Genomic DNA, 13,898 nt, shown 5'->3' on the forward strand with positions numbered 1-13,898 from the left:
ACAGAGATGGGAGCCTGAGACAGGAAGGAAGGAAGGAAGGAAGGAAGGAAGGAAGGGAGGGAGGGAGGGAGGGAGGGAGGGAGGGAGGGAGGGAGGGAGGGAGGGAGAAAGGGAGGGAGGGAGGAAGGGAGCTTGTGGATTAATGTCAAAAATGGCATACAGATATGTAAATTGTATACTGATACCAGCTTCAGTTTATTTAGAAGAGATCACCATTTCTATCTACAATGTAGAAGAAGCATAGCTTCAAGCATATTTAAACACTTGAACATATGTCAGAGAAGCAGAAATAGAGTCACAAAAGGAAGCACAATATTGCTAATATATACACATATGTATGTATACACACACACACACACACATACACACATATAAAACACATTTGAAAAAGACAAATTTATGAGTAAGTTGAAAAGACCATTTAAAAATGAAAATTAGGACAGACAGGAAATACCAATCAGCTCCATAATTTATTTCATTTTCACTTTGGCTAGAACCAATATGAAGATCCTAATTAGCATTACTATTACCCCTTGTGTGATGCCTTCTCTTAACTCCCTCCTCCATTAAAGCTGACCAGTCCCTCTTTAGGACCAGAAAGTACTTTTCATTTTGAGTCTTTTTAGCATCAGTCACAGTCATGATGGGTTGCCCTGTATTTCATTTGTCCTTCCCATTAGGCTTTGAAGTCCTTAGATAAGGACCATGTTCTACTCACCTCATATCTCCAGCATCCACTGCAGGATTTGGCCATATATGTACTCTATACATGCTTGCTGAGCCACTGCCTGTCACAGAGAAATCAGTTGTCCTGTTGAAGTAACCTATTCCTACCTTCCAGTGCAGTCCTCCCAGCTTTTCCTTAGGCAGAGAATCAACACCTGTTATGTTATGTTCACAGGAGCTTTTGCTTCCTTTCTTCTATATGGCTTTTCCACAGAGGATAAAACAATAATTCTTCCTATGTGTCATTAAATAAATAAAAAAAAAAGACAATCAGAGACCTAAGATGGGCCTGAATGGACAAGCAGGGAACTTGACCCAGACAGAGGCACAGAGTTAGGAGTCGTTCAGGGATGAGATCTGGGAAAGCAGAAAGGGGGTAGAGCTTCTACAGCAAAAACACTCAAACTGTTTCCGACCCATATTAGAACAGTAAAATGCCTGAGTGATGTTTGGCTGGCAATATCTGCATCTGTTGTTGCATAATTCAGGGACAATTAGAAGGGTCTTCTCTGGAATTATGCTATGCAGACGCCTCCTGGCCTTGCCTGATGGGGATTATGTCATCACTCGAGTGTCAGCAGATGCTCTGGTGTCAGGAGGCTTGGTGGGCCAGTCAGAGTAATGCCCACAATGATCCTGGGTGATTGTTTGAGGGTAGAGTTCCCATCTCTAGTTTTATCAAGAAGATCAAACCACAGCCCTTGTCATATAAGCTGTGGGTGACTTTGGCAGTCAGAGGAGGTAAGGGAGAGGAACGAACATTCATTCAATGCCTACTGTATGGCAGGAGCTTTGCTGCCCTTAGAAACTTCACAAAAGTTATTAAGCAAGATATCACCACTTTATGGTGGATGCCATGTAGCTATTAAGTGGTAAAGCTAGGGTTCAAAGCCAGGTCTAATCTGGCTTTAAAACTTTAGCCCCTGATGCCCTCAAACGGCCTCAATAGACCACAGTGGCTCTCACAGGACCAATGAATGACTTGGCAGTTGGCTATGACATAGAGGCCCAGATATTCATGCCAACCCAGAATTTGTTTTATGTCTTACAGGTCTTGGTTACTTTGTTAAGTGAAAGACTAGAAATTTGGAAAGTTGAGAGGACTGACCAGTGGCACAAAATGCTCTCTACTCAGAAAAAAAGAAAAAGGAACAACTAAGTGAAAACAGAGAAAGGTTGAGAATAGTAGAGTGCAAGAAACTCATTAGCATAACTAATGTTTTATTGGTTTTGAGAGTAGAAAGAGACTACGTAAAAACACATGACATATGCCGAAACTGGTTTGGCTCAGTGGATAGAGCGTCGGCCTACAGACTGAAAGGTCCCAGGTTCGCTTCTGGTTAAGGGCATGTACCTGGGTTGCGGGCACATCCTCAGTGGGAGATGTGCAGGAGGCCGCGGATCGATGTTTCTCTCTCATTGATGTTTCTAGCTCTCTATCTCTCTCCCTTCCTCTCTGTAAAAAATCAATAAAATATATTTAAAACACACACACACACACACACACACACACACACACAAAACACATGACATAGGAAATGCCCTTTATGATAGAATCCACTGAAATTCAAATGAGAAAATGCATCTGAAAGGGTTTTAAAGCTTAAAGTGCTATACAACTGAGAGGGATTCTTTATATAAGGAGATACTTTTTACAAGAGAAACTTGAAACAGGGGTATTTTTGCCTCTTCTTTGAGAACTAGAGCAGTTTTGAGAGCTGTTTCTTGTCGAAGAAACAAGGTGTGTTTGTTTTCTCAATTTGGCAGGGTCAGGTACAGAACAAAATTAACCTTCAGGAAAAGAAACTCTGAGTCTATATGAGACTCAGAATCAGACTCTGAACTGTGGCCAAGAAGGTTGAGTAGCACTTATTAAAGTATTTTTAGAAAAACACACACAAAAAATAGTGTAATAAAGCTGTATAAACTAAATGAAACATTAATGGCACGCCTAGACACTTTGTACTAGTGAAATATTTTTACTTAAAAATCATTTTTTAAATTCTAACCCTTGTAAATATTCAATCGGATTCCATTTCAGTTCTATCTGCCCTGTCAAACCCTCGCCCACCATCCCTTATTCATTTTCTCTCCAGCCTTACATTGCTGCTCATTGTACTTAAGGGAAATGTTATTCCTTTCTACTAGAACTGTTTCTGATTCTTGGGGTGTGAGTCCAAGTACACATTGTGACTTCTTCTTCCTTTCTCCTTGTTCCCTGTCCCTCTCCCTACCACCTCGGAACTTCAAATTCACACTGCAGTTTCAAATATAGAATTTTTTGCTGTTCTTCCCACGAGAGAGCTTAAAATGCCTCTAATTACAGTTTCCCCATCCATCCTCTCCCTTGCAATTTTAGATGCAGCCTAACAGTGCAGTTTCCTTGACTCTTCTTTGGTTTATCATGTCATTTTGATGGATTTCTACCTTATATGAGTCTTGCCTAGATAATGGCCCAGCACCCCAACTGTGCCTACAAGAACTGCTTCCCAGGCAAAGCGAAAGGGCCACAGAGCTGCAGTCACAGTGGGCGGTGCTCTACAAACAGTGGTTGCCATTCAACTCTTCATTAAAAAATAAACTTCAGTTTTAATCACCTTAACATTTTGTCCCTATTCTGTAAGACTGCAACCTCTTATTTCATTCTGGGTGTGTTCACAGTGAAAAGTAATGCAATCCTATGGATTAGCCTTTTTCCATCTGTCAGAGTGTTCTTCAAATAAAAGTGGGGCCTGTGCATCTCCCCTGGGCCATTCTTGAACATCCCCAAGCTTGAGAATTCTCTGGGCAGCTGTCTTGAGAAAAGATCAACAAATGTGTCAGGATGGTATTTTGAACAGTAATTGATGCTTTCCTTTTTTTTTTTTTTTTGCCATCTATTCTTTCCTGTTATCTCTACTTTTTACCCTCAACCTTCAGGCTACTAATTATTTTGCCTTTATTGTCTTAAGAAAAAGAAATGAAAAAACAAAACAAAAACAGAGTTGATTGTTGACTTTTTTTTTTTTCATTTTTTTTCATTTCAAAACAGACTTTGAACCATAAGCAGGGGAGAGTTTAAAAGAAGAGACTGTTGAAGGCTTTTTGATACTTTTTGATATTAAGCTTGAAGCTTCAAGGGTGGGGCATGTGCACTATGTCAGAGCCAGACTTGCTTAGGAAGGGTCTGGATCCAGGATCCCTTGTGAGGAAGCTGGTGGTGGGTAGAGTTAGCAGTTTCAGAGCAAGTGGTCTGTGAAGTATATATACCTTCTGTCTGAGAACAAAGGTGACAGGTGCCCTCGGTCTGAGGTAAGGCAGGAAGATACCAGAGTAGGGAGGGGCAGGGAGAACCTGGGCAGCTAGGCCTAAGGCACTTCCAGGCACAGTTCTGGGGAAGGAGAGGGAAATGGTGAGAGGAGAAAATCTTGACTTAATTGATATCAAATCTCTACCACTTGGTGGCACTTAAGGGCACATATACGAAAGGGGAATTAAACATTTCTTGTATCTTTACTCTTTTGGCCTGAAATTCATACCCACTACTCAGTGGAAGCAGGAGGTGTGGGGTCAGGTCAAGAGTCTCTTGCAGGTTTTGTGCGCCATTGGGCAGTTTCTCAGCTTTTGTCAACCTTGAGTTCCTCATCATTAAAATGTGGATGTTGACATTAGATTGAACATATGAAACTGACATTTTTGTGGTAAAAAAATCATTGAATATCAGCATTTTCATGTGATTCAACCTAATACCTACTTCACAGGCATGAGAAAAATATTACATAGAATAATATCCTAGACTGTCCCTGATGTTCAGTAAGTGCTAAATAAGTACATGAGTTATAAAAAGATACATAAATTAAACCCTGTGGTTTAATGCTCATAGAATAATCTGAGCTCAAAATACCTGCCCCTTACCATAAAGAATATAAAATGCCTATTAAGATCTTTCTTCTTTTCCTTTTTCTTCTTCCTTCTCTTCTCCTTCCTTTCTTCTCTTTCTTCTTCTTAAAGTTTAATATTTTTCCTTTCTTCTTCTTTTTAGAAAGCTTACTATTTTTTTTTTGAAAGCTTACTTTTTAAAATAGTTAATGTTTTCATGGTTCAAAAACCAAAATATGTGTTAGAGTTCTAAAAATAGCTTTAAAACTATCTGTATTTATATGGACATAAAATATCTGTCTTTATATGAATAAAGAGAGAGATGGGTTACTCCAAGGCCATTTAGGCCACTGACAACTTCCCTGGACTCTTTCATGCAAGAGTCATTTAACTGCTTGTCATTCGAAGGTCAAATTAATGCAGAGAGAGTTTCTAGGGGAGAGCATCAGGGGTCTTCAGAGGGGTCTTCATTTTTATTTGACATTAACAGTCTTAAATGTGCTTTGTTACCTACTCTGGGTGCTGATTACAACTTTCCCTCCTTTATGCAGGCAAATCTACTTGGAACTATTTTGGGCTCAGCGTGGGCATGAGTCTTTGTTCACTCTGCTCCATTTCCCATGGTTTCCCTATTGATGGGAATATACTAATGAATAAAGACAAGAACTAAGTGGAAGTGGCTTTTTAAAAAGTAAATGACTGTTTCCATTGTATTATATATGTTCAACAACATATTTATTCCTTATATCTTTTTGCTGGATATTTTGGGATGTGAGCCTTGCAATACTGACACAAATCCTTCTGTGATGATGACAATTTTCTTTGCCTTACAGCCTAACAACTGGCCAGGTATTGTCACTTCAGTGTATGAGATGGCATCTTGTCAGAAATGACAGCCCAAGTGAGGTAGATCAGTTGAGGGAATTAAATACCAGGAACTAATTACAAAGGTATAGGAAGGGCAGGAAAGCCAAAGTGGGGAAGGAGGAGCACTCTAGTATTAAAAGCCTTTATCTCTCACCCCTAGGGTTGGAGAGACAAACAGAGGAGCTGAAGTAACAGACCCTTGGAGCCACTGTCCCTGGCTGGACCCAGAATGGGAATCATTGAGGAGAAGCTGTGGGAGAAGCTCCCTGAATCACAGAGGGGGTGAAATACATTGGTTTCTCCTCTTCTTCTGCCCATGCTCCTACTTTATCTCTTTATCTTTCATTGTCTTAATTTGTTTGGGGAACAGGCAAGTGAGTTGAGCAAATGGAATTGGCAGGAATCAGTTTCCTTCGAAACAGAGTAAGAGAAGGGCAAGAAATGAATGAATCTGAAAGCAAGTAGGCAAATGACCAATATATTAAGGCTAGAGCATGTGTTATATTGAACTTGGGGTAGTAAAAGGTCAAAGCTGGCCAGAGAAACCCAAACTAGGGGTTAGGCAAGGCCAGTGAGGTATAATAGATATTGCATATAAAATACAGGGTCATAAATAGAAGTTGAGGCAATATAGGGGACTAGCACATACATATCATAAATTATAAGTTGAGAAGATTAAAACAGTTCCCTGGAGATTGAAAAACAGGAAGTTACAGATTTTTCCAATAATTAGGTCACACAGGAGATAGAAAATCAACACACATGGAAAAATAACAAGGTCAAATATGCTAGAGAAGTACAATGTGTTATCTGTACCTAGGAATTCATTCCAAATTAGTTGAAATGTAGAGAGCTGAATCTAAAAAATCATTTTCTTAGTTTTTGCCAATATCTTTTCCATTTTATATACTTTTATTATCTGAGTTAATTTCCATATCTGCTTAAAAATTGTACTTTAAAATTGCTGATATTAGCTTACCTAGTTGTTATTGGTCTTTCTCAGGAGAGCAGATTGTAAAGGAAAGTCGTTATGTATTGGAGTTTTCTGTTGATTTCAAGCTCAATAAGTAGGATATTCCCATTATATTCAATGGGTATTTAACTGCAATGAAGAAGGCAAAGATAATGGGAAATAAAAAGAGAAATCATCCAAACAATGAACAGAACAAAAGCTTATACTTAAAAAGTAATATAACTTTCAAGTTAGTCTTATATTTTCTATCCTTTCATGGCAATCTCCTATTTATTCCTTTCAGCATCATATAAGAAAAAGATAGATACTTTAAAGTGATCCTACCACTCTATCCTATACAATAAAAGGCTAATATGCAAATTGACTGAACGGCGGAACAACCGGTTGCTATGACATGCATTGACTACTAGCAGACACTTAATGCAGGAGCTGCCCCCTGGTAATCAGTGCACTCCCCATGGGAGCACTGCTCAGCCAGAAGCCCTGAGCTGGGCTCATGGCTGGCGAGCGCAGCGGTAGTGGAGGGAGATCTCCTGCCTCCGCGGCAGCGCTAAGGATGTCCAATTGATGGCTTAGGCTCACAGGGAGCAGGCCTAAGCTGACAATTGGACATCCCCTGAGGGCTCCTGGACTGTGAGAGGATGCAGGCCGGGCTGAAGAAATCCCCCCCTCACCCAGAGTGCAGGAATTTCATGAACTGGGCCTCTAGTGTAAAAAATAATCTCTTTGAATCCATATATGCTTATTTGGATAACTGAATCAAAAAATTATACCTAGCCTTTAATTAACTAGATTTAAAGTTTTTAATTTTTTTTTTTATTAATCAAGATCTTTTGATGGAATCTAAGTGAATATCTGCAGGAGATGCCTCATTCACTAATTATACAAGCTTCTTGCAATAATTAATGTTTGGAAAAAATCAGTGTATTTTGCATACTGTTATTAATTATAAAAATGTGCATTTTGGAATGTAATAAAGGAAGCATGTAGAGTTACAGAAATACAAGTTTATACAATCACACACACAACTGAGGCCCAAAGCCTATACAGATATAATGAGGCTACTGTAGCTATAATTACCTAGGTAATTAATAAAATTCATTCACCTAGAAATGTGAGCATCAACTATGTGAAGGCACTAGACTAGACTCTGAGAACATATAGGCTCACATAATTCATAGCTTCAGGAAGTTTATAAGCTAGAGAGAAAGCCTAAGAGGCTCTTCAATGGACTTTGAGAAATGACTACTGGCAGGACCACAGGTGGCACAAAGAAGGGAGATGTCCCCAGGTGAGGAAGCATCAGCAAGTTTTCAACCTCAGGGTTGGCAGATCTGAGCCTCTGGATTTTAGATAGCTCAGCCCCAGGCCTTGACCTGCTGCCCATGGCAAGCTCCAGCCTGGTTTACCACCTTGAGCTAACATCACACTACTGTACACACAGCCACACCTTCTGCTATCCTCTCACTCCCAGATCACAAGGGCACACTTTGCAAACTAGAATTCCACCTCTACACACACACACACACACACACACACACACACACACACACACACAGACACTTCTATTCCCACACCAAGTAGATCGTCTGGTCCTGTGGACTGCATTATTCAGAAATAACTCTGAACATTCCCCTCCTCTGCGCCTGCACTGCTCTGCTTGCCATTTCTTAGTTTACTCTATCACAGTGGTCTCCTATCAGGTCTCCCCATCTCCTGGTTTGTTTGACCTGCTCCATTGCCCCTTTTCACTGGTAAAGAGGTATCTTTCCAAAACATGTTCTTCTCTTTCCAATACCTTCTGTTGGTACCATTGCCTACACACAGTGATTCTCAGACTTGGATGCGCTCAAGAATCTCTGAAGGAACTTTTTCAAAAAAAAAACACAAAACACAGATTCCTCCAGAACCAAAATTTCCAGAAGTGGGGCGAGGACAATCTGTATTGTTTATAAGTTCTCCAGATGGCTCTTTCCTATCAGCCTGGTTCTAATTGGGGGACCAGGATTTTTGGAACTGCAAGGTAAAGTCAAATGTAGCTCACAGTCTTTCACACATTCACATAGACTCTTCCCTGTATAACACTTATTTTTTCCTCTTGTGACTACCCCTCCTGCACTTTCTGTCCATGCGGTTCTTTTTGGTGAGACTGGTGGAGGTGGTGTGGGCATGACCCAGGCGTGGCCAACTGGAGTCACAGTGAAGTGCTCAATAGGGCGCCCGATCCAAGCCAGCTAATGGGAGTCACTCCCAGTGTCTTTGTTGAGACCACTGAGAAAGAGTGTTCTCTGCACTGGGGTTAGAACATAAGCTATTTTTGCCACTGTGTGAGTACAGCTGCCTGGGAGGGAGGCAGGCACAGTGGTAAACAAAGCCAAAAGAGAAAGGCATATTCTGATGATATTTTTAGTCTTTGCATCCAGCTATGCCTGAACCCAATTTACCCCTTGGAATTTACATTTGGAGATTCACTCACTTTAAAGGAAAAAGTTCCTTTTTATTCTAAAGCTGGTTTCAGTTTTCTTTCTTTCATTTACTACCAAAAGTTTCTTGGTCAATATGTAGGACATTATACCAGATTTTATAACATCATTAAGTTTGTTATATTCCACAAGAATTGTGTGAATTTCCTTATAGCTTTTATCTTCTAAGGCTCTCTAGAGATATATTTCTGTAGAAATACTCCAGTAATTTGTTGTGAAATCTTAAATAAGTTACTTATCTCTCTGTACCCCAGTTTCTTCATTTGCTAAACTAGGATGTTACACTGAGTCCTTTTGAAAAATTATTATTCTATTAAAAAAATACCAAACACAATGTTAGAGCAATTGACTGCTATTTAAGGATTATAATTCCCCAGGAATAAATGCAGCAATGGCACATACTATGCATTAGGCTTGTGGGGGCTAGAAGGGGGTGGAGCAGGAAGAGAAAATTTGGTAAACTTTGTTTTGGATAAATCCAAAACAGTAAAAAAAAAAATATTATTTATCATATCATCATTAGCTTCTTTTGTAACTGGGAGACTTGTTCCAGAAATGTGAGAACTGTCACAGGTTGTTAAATTTACCAAAGGGTGAAAACAAAAGATGTGTCAAAAAAAATGTATTCATAATTGAGTTTGTTCTCATTAAACTGGAACCAAATACACAGTTTCAGATTGAGATGAGAAGCCTGAACATTTTTCAAACATGTTTTAAGGAGGATGGCAATGCCTGAGATAGCAGTAGGAAAAAAAACCCCAATGAATATTTAAAAATCTGAGCTGCTCTAAAACTAGAACCAGTTTTAGGAAAAAAACATGACATGTTAAACTAAATGCAATGTATGCATTGGACCACATTAAAATTTCAAAGAATTAAGAATGCACAACAAAGAAGTGTTGTGGAGGAAGGGGAACCCTCAGACACTTGATGGGAATGCAGACTGGTGCAGCCACTGCGGAAAACAGTGTAGAGTTACCTCAAAAAATGAAAAATGAAACTGCCTTATGACCCAGTAGTACCACTTCTGGTAATATATCTGAAGAAACCCTAGCCATTAATTCAAAAGAGTATATGCACCCCTATGTTCATTGCAGCATTATTTGGAATAGCCAAGATTTGGAAGTAGTCCAAGTGCCCATCAGTAGATGAGTGGATGAAAAAGCTGTGGTACATTTACACAATGGAATGCTAGCCATCAGTAAAAAAGAATGAAATCTTATCCTTTGCAATAACATGGATGGACCTGGAGAGCATTATGCTAAGTGAAGTAAGCCAGTCAGAGAAAGAATTCACTTATATGTGGAATCTAATGAACAAAATAAACTAACAAAGAAAATAGAAATAGACTCATAGATAGAGAACAGAACATAGCCACCTCTCAGAGAGGAGGGAGGTTGTGGCACTGGTTGAAAAAGGTGAAGGGATTAAGAAAAAACACCTCATAGACACTGACAACAGTATGATGATTACCAGAGGGAAAGAGGGCGGGGGAGGTAGGAGACAAGAAATGGGGACTCAATAGAGATGGAAGGAGACCTGACTTGGGGTGGTGAATACAGAATACAAAATGTACAGATGTATTGTAGAATTGTACCCCTGAAACCTATATAATTTTATTAACCCATGTCACCCCAATCCTATCTAATAAAAGAGAAACATGGTAATTGGCGTACGACCGCTACCCTTCCCATTGGCTAATCAGCGAGATATGCAAATTAACTGCCAGCCAAGATGGCGGTCGGCAGCCAGGCAGCTTGAAACTCACATGAGGCTTGCTTGCTTCAGTGACGGAGGACTCCAACATTCCCCGCCTGCCGCTGCAGGCCTCTGAGCTGCAACTCTAAGCAACTATGTAACAAATATAGAAGCTAAACAAAACCCCAGAAACCTGCTTTAGTCCACCCGGCTTCAGCCAGCAGGATCGCAACATTGTAAGCAAAGGCCAGAAATCTACTTTCAGCAGCGGAGGCCTAAGAGCTGGAGCCAAGCCTCAAAGCTAAAGCTGGCCCAGAATAAAAAAAGAAAAAAGAAAAGAAAAAAAGGAGCAGTTGGGAGCTTCAGTCACCCCCAGGCTGAAAACAGCCCTCAGCCCCTCACCCAGACTGGCCAGGCACCCCAGTGGGGACCCCCACCCTGAAGGGTGTGTGACCAGCTGCAAACAGCCATCATCCCCTCACCCAGGCTGGCCAGGCACCCCAGTGGGGACCCCCGCCCTGATCCAGGACACCCTTCAGGGCAAACCAGCCGGCACCCACCCGTGCACCAGGCCTCTGCCCTATATAGTAAAAGGGTAATATGCCTCCCAGCACCAGGATCAGCGGAGCCGTGAGGCCTCCCGGCACCGGGATCAGCGTGACAGGGGGCAGCGCCCAAACTCCCTGATCGCCCTGCGTCCCTGTGTGTGACAGGGGGCGGGGCCACAACCTCCCTATCCACCCTGCTGTGTTTGTGACAGGGGAAGGCGCCCCAACCCCCTGATCAGCCCTGCTCTGTGCCTGATAGGGGGGAGCTCCCCAACCCCCTGATCGCCCTGCAGCTCTGTGTGTGACAGGGTGCAGCGCCCCAACTGCCCCCCCGCGCCCCCACGGGCCCTGCTCTGTGTGTGACGGGGTAGAGCCATAACCTCCCCATCAGCCCTGCCCTGAGTGTAAGAGTGGCGGCCCCCCAACCCCCTGATTGGCCCTGCTCTGTGGGTGATAGAGGGCGGCGCCCCAACCCCCTGATGGGCCCTGCTCTGTGCATGACAGGGGGCAGCGCCCCAACCCCCTGATTGGCCCTGCTCTGTGCGTGACAGGGTACAGAGCCCCAACCCCCCTGATTGGCCCTGCTCTGTGAGTGACAGGGCAGTGCCCCAACCCCCTGATTGGCCCTGCTCTGTGCATGACAGGGGGTGGCGCCGCAACCTCCCCATAGACCCTGCCTTGAGTGTGACAGGGGACGGTGCCCCAACCCCCCAATCGGCCCTACCCTGAGTGTGACTGAGGGTGGCATCACAACCTCCCGATTGCCCTGCTCTGTGCATGACAGGGGGCGGCGCCCCAACTCCCCAATCGGCCCTGCTCTGAGCCTGACCAGGGGCTGCACCTAGGGATTGGGCCTGCCCTCTGCTACCGGGGAGCAGGCCTAAGCCAGCAGGTCGTTATCTCCCGAGGGGTTCCAGACTGCGAGAGGGCACAGGCCGGGCTGAGGGACCCCCCCACCCCCTGAGTGCACTAATTTTTGTGCACCGGGCCTCTAGTACATTATAAAAAGAATGCACTCCTTTTTATCTTTTATTTTAAAAGTAATCAAAGGTACCATTTCCTGTAACATTTTTTTTATCCAACTGGCAAGCACGTGTTTATGCATGACTCCCAGTTTATTTACACATAAAAATGTCATTGCAACCTACAGTGTGTTTGTTTCCCCTCTCACATCTGTTTTTTCTCTACTTTTAGATATTAATACTTAAATTAACGACCTTTCCCTAAGACATGTCGAACTTAGATGGAATTTTCCTAAAAGCTTTTTTTTTTTTTTTTATTATGTTGTGGCATTGGCATTGGATGTGCAGTCCAGATAACTTAGAAATATCTCTCCTATCCTACTAGATTTTTTAAAATTACAAGAATCAATGTAACAAGACAGAAATTTAGTTATAACAAGAAGTGAATAATCTTCCCCTTTAATCTCATTCCTTTTAGGTTTCCCATTGTTTCATGTATAGCTGTCCATATCATCTCTGTTTATACCACATATCAATATATACATATAGGGCCCACCCTTCCTCCCTTTTCTGTATTTTTCCGAATATTAGATCACACTACAAATCAAAGATCACAAACTGATGGCCTGCAGTCTAGATATATCCGGGGAAATGTTTTGTTTCCAAAACTTTACGGAAATTTGACATGAAAACTGGAAGACCTGGTTCCACAGGCCTGCGTGATGATACTATTATTGATGCTGCACAGGCCCTCCAGTTTCCATTCCCTGTTATTTATACCTTCACTAATCCACCTTGCTATATTACTGGTATGTCACCCATAAGCATGTGAGTTTATATCCTTCTGATATTACTTAGCATCTTGTTTTGGGGACTTATCATATCATGGTATTATCCATTAGAATTAGATTCAGCTGCATATAACTGAAAAAGCCAAATTACACGGGCTTAAATATTAAGGGTTTATTTTTCTTTCCTGTAAACTAAGTCTGGAAGAGGGGGTTCCAGAGCTTTTATAGGGCACTTCAGGGTCATTAGGGACCTGAGTTCCTAGTTTGCTGCTCTGCTTTCCTCAGGACGCAGCCTCTGGTCTCAGGCGAGTTAATAATCCATAGTGGCTGAGAAGCCACTTTATCTGTGTTTTCGGAAGGAAGGAGAGTGGAAGACACAAAACCAAAACGGCACTCTTCCGAGTCAACCTTCTTAAAAGATATTTTCCAGAAGTTCCACCCAACTACTTCTACTTGCATTTCGTTGGCCATAACTTGATCACACAGCCACACCTGCCTGAAAATGAGATTGAGAAATACAGTCTTTTGGTTGGGCACATATGCATCTGAATAAAACCCAGGTGCTAGTAGTATTAAGGAGAAAGCATAAGTACCAATCTCTCTTACATTTCCCTGCAAATTAAAACAGGTGCGTGGAAGAGATTGTGAGGGCCCCTCAACATCCAGCCTCCCCTCCTAAGTTAAAAGAAACCTGAGAGATACCTGGTCACAGAGGCACTGGAAATAAAAGATGCATTTTTAATTCTTCACAACTTTAAGTAATTCTTTGTGATAATAATCTTTTCTCCCTCCAACATCCAGTACTTTTATTTTTTAAGGGGTCACCCAAATGGGATTTCTAAGACTAACATATACAAATTTTAACTTTAAAAAAAATTTATCTTGCCCTAACCAGTTTGGCTCAGTGGATAGAGCGTCAGCCTGCAGACTGAAAGGTCCCAGGTTCGATTCTGGTCAAGGGTATGTAACTGGGTTGCAGGCACTTCCCCAGT

General features: G+C 41.9%; 1 long non-coding RNA gene across 1 annotated transcript; it reads right to left on the minus strand.

The window, feature by feature from the left end:
- Positions 1-748: 748 nt before the first annotated feature.
- LOC118661932 lies at positions 749-6,549 on the minus strand. Its single transcript, XR_004969534.1, has 3 exons — positions 6,431-6,549; positions 882-961; positions 749-788 (listed from the first exon to the last, which is right to left on the minus strand). It is a non-coding gene; the product is annotated as an uncharacterized LOC118661932 (long non-coding RNA).
- Between the last annotated feature and the right edge of the window lie 7,349 nt (positions 6,550-13,898).

This window comes from Myotis myotis, unplaced genomic scaffold (assembly GCF_014108235.1).
Source record: "Myotis myotis isolate mMyoMyo1 unplaced genomic scaffold, mMyoMyo1.p scaffold_m19_p_8, whole genome shotgun sequence".
NCBI lineage: Eukaryota > Metazoa > Chordata > Mammalia > Chiroptera > Vespertilionidae > Myotis > Myotis myotis.